This window comes from Rosa rugosa, chromosome 7 (assembly GCF_958449725.1).
Source record: "Rosa rugosa chromosome 7, drRosRugo1.1, whole genome shotgun sequence".
Lineage (NCBI taxonomy): Eukaryota > Viridiplantae > Streptophyta > Magnoliopsida > Rosales > Rosaceae > Rosa > Rosa rugosa.
In genome coordinates, this window is record NC_084826.1 from 21305345 (window position 1) to 21308784 (window position 3440).

Sequence of the window (3440 nt, forward strand, 5' to 3'; positions counted from 1 at the left end):
CTTGCATTGAGAATAAAATGACTATTTGAGGCTTGAAATGCGGAGGTTTGAAGCTAGGGGAAGAAGACACGGAGATTGGAAGAAAATTGCAAATCGACTTTTCCGGCGATTTTTCCGGCGAGCCGCCACTCATGGAGGGTCTTTTCTCCAACAAAGGAGGACCATGGTGGTGAGAATCTCCCATCACTTGAAATTCAAATATCTCCCTTCACCTTGTCCTTTTGTCACCTTACCAATTTGGGACCATTTGGGGGACAATGGTGTAAGAGCATCTCTTGCACACTTTGGGACCATAGAGGACACACATAGCTGATCAAAGAGAGGCAAAAGACCAATTATTCAGCATTCTTGACTCCATTCAATCATCTTCATCCTATCCAAGATCCATTTTCTCTCTAGGGAAGAAACCACCATTTCCACCACTAAAACCACCATCTCCACCTCTATAACCACCATTTCCTCCACCACTCAACACCACAACTCATCTTAGAGATCCCAAATTTCACTATTCTTACCAATATCAAGAGCTTGGAGCAAGGAGAAGGAGGTGACTACCACCACATCATGTTCTTGGAGACCCATCTCCACCACATCTTCCGGCATCATCAATAGTCACCCTTTACTCTCTATCTCTTTATGTATTTGATGTTTAATAGAATGTTGAAGCTTGTGTATCTAACTATGTGTGAGTAGTGAACTAGTTGGGGCTAGGGTTGAAAGCCCTAGCCAAACTTGCTTGTATTGATGCTTTTGTTTATAAATTGATGCAAATTCATGTTCTTATTCTCACATGCTAAGTCAATAGTTGAATGCATTACTTAGACCTAATCAATTTGAGTTATGTGTTTGCCATGACATGAAGTTTTTTCTAGAAATTGATTACCTTTAGGCAAAAAGGGAGCATGAAAGCACACCATGTGTGCATGTGAGGGTAGTGAGCTAAAATCACCTAGAGATAGGATTGGTTTGCTTGCTTGGTTACCTAAACTCTAAGCTTTATGCATTTAGGGGCAAAGGATTGAGACCTATCCGGTAATTGAATTTGTCTCTAGGTAGTTAGCTCTAGACTTATCCGGTTAGAATTAATAAAATGAAAGGGGTTTAAGCCTTAGTAGTCCTATCCGGATGCTAAGAGGGTAGTTGGATAATTAGCTTTGCATCATTTATATTCAATTGCTTTAATGCTTGCAAGGGAGGCAAAAGGTGAAACCCGATGCCCTAACTCCCATCCATTTGATAACAACTTGTTTAGTTTAGCTTAGTTTATATTACTTGCTTTCATTGTCTCAATTTGAATAGAAACCAATCTAAAAATCAAAATCAAATCTCTACACACCATCTTGCACATACTCACCATGAACTTTGGTTCACTTGTGAGCCTTTGTTTGTGATTGTACATTTGCATATTCTTCTAGTTTTTCCTTAGGTTTTCCCTAGCTAGGAAAGGATTTACCAATCCTCGTGGGTTCGACATCCTTACTTAATCCCCTATTCTATAACTTGTACCTCTTGCACTTGAGGGTGGCTTCAATGCTAACAATAATTAGTTCATTAATCAGTTGTTAATTAGTCTCGGTAATTAGTTTCATTGTCTGGTACTTCTTGCATGAGCTGTCTTAATGAGAGCACGTACTAGATAATTTACACGTGTCTCTCATCTGTGACTTCTCTGCTACTATATAAACATGTACTGTAGCTACCTTCTCAGTTAGTGGAAATGAAATCTTCATCTTCGTCTCAAATTCTCTCTAGCTTTTACTCTGCACCGGGCAGTGCAAGCGACTCCCAACACCTATTAGGTGATCTCAACCCTTGATATATGTAGTCAACTTTTTTTTAATAACCAAAAAGTGTATTTGATATTATCCAACCGTTCATTCATACTGGTGCAAGTACACTTTGATGCTCTGAATCTCTTAACGTGTCAGGTGAATCATTTGCAAAATGTCAAATTGTCACAAAGGCCATGAAAAAGAAATTTGAGATCTTTAGATGCTTTTCATAAAAACAATTGAAAGTCAAAAATGAACTCATTTTGGAATAAATGTTATCGGATGCTCTTAGAAAACAAGTGAAATTCAATGTAGACTAATCGATTTGGTTATAAGGGATCTTAGGAGCCAAGAGGAAACTATTCGTCTCATCTTGATATTAAGGTTGAACACTATGTCCATCTTGATTAATGATAGATGCACCGAAATCTGAAACATCCATCTCCAAGTTCCAAAACCACCAGATGCATATAACCATGCCTGCACTTCCGTTTCAATTTCAAAAGAAATGGATGTCAATGAAATGTAAACCCGATTGTCTAGGGCCCTGGGGGTGATAAGAGACTTGCTGTCAACTAATTCGAAGATTTTATGCAACAGGAGAAAGAATTACAGTGAGCATAATAATAACAAATTGCATAGTAGAATACCAAAATGAAATTGATTCTCAAAAAGTTTGCACCAAGGAAAATAATAAATCACTTCCTCATCATAAGTCCAATAATTGTCATCACTCATCAGCAACAGAATTCCACTAATTAACTGACAGTGTTTTTAGGAGGCACAAAATCCCAAAACAGAATTCAAAAGCTATGATTGTATGGCTGCAAAATATCAAGAAATTTTCATACCAATAAATTCATCTTCATTAATAATAAAAACCTGACCTCTACAGAACCTTCAAACATTGTAACACTCTTCAACCTTTTTGCTCTCTTACTATAGGAAAAACAAATGGGACAAATTGAATAACTGTAAAGAAACTATAAGCTAAAATTGGAACTTTTCAGAGGAAGATTATTGTGTACCAAAAACCAAGCACCTCAAACCTTCATTACCAGATAAGAAGATAGGGACTGAATTCCTGAACAACCACCTCATACCTTCTTAGTACTACATTTGACGCAGTCGGAAAGATCACCAAAGATAAACCTAAAACAATGGTTTTGGAGTCCACCAAAGATAAAAGAGAAAAATCTTAATTTGATTGATAATATGATAAAAGATAGGTTCTGCAGCCGTTTAAGGTTGCATATATATGACAAAACAAACCCTAGGGCGACTAACAATGAAACCCTAAAGCTCACGGGTAAAAATAAAACAAATCCAAAACAAACTAGGAAACCAAAAATTCTGAAAAACAGTAAATTGCAGTTTTGAGGCCTTAAACGACCCCGAAAGCCCGAAAAAGCCCACACATCGTGGCAACACTTGTTGCATTCCTGGCGTCGTTCCCTTTCCAGAAAGCTATAGCAATCGCGAATTGGGCACCGAATGCCAAAGTTGCAATAGTAACTTGGGTTTTCCTCCTTTTGCACGATCAAGCTGTTCTTCAATTCGGACTGTCATTCGTTCTACATCAAGAATGTAAACCTCATGCCATTGCTTGCTGCAAACAGGTTGTATTCTTCCATAGTAGCCTCCTTATTGCAAGCATGATCATTCTCA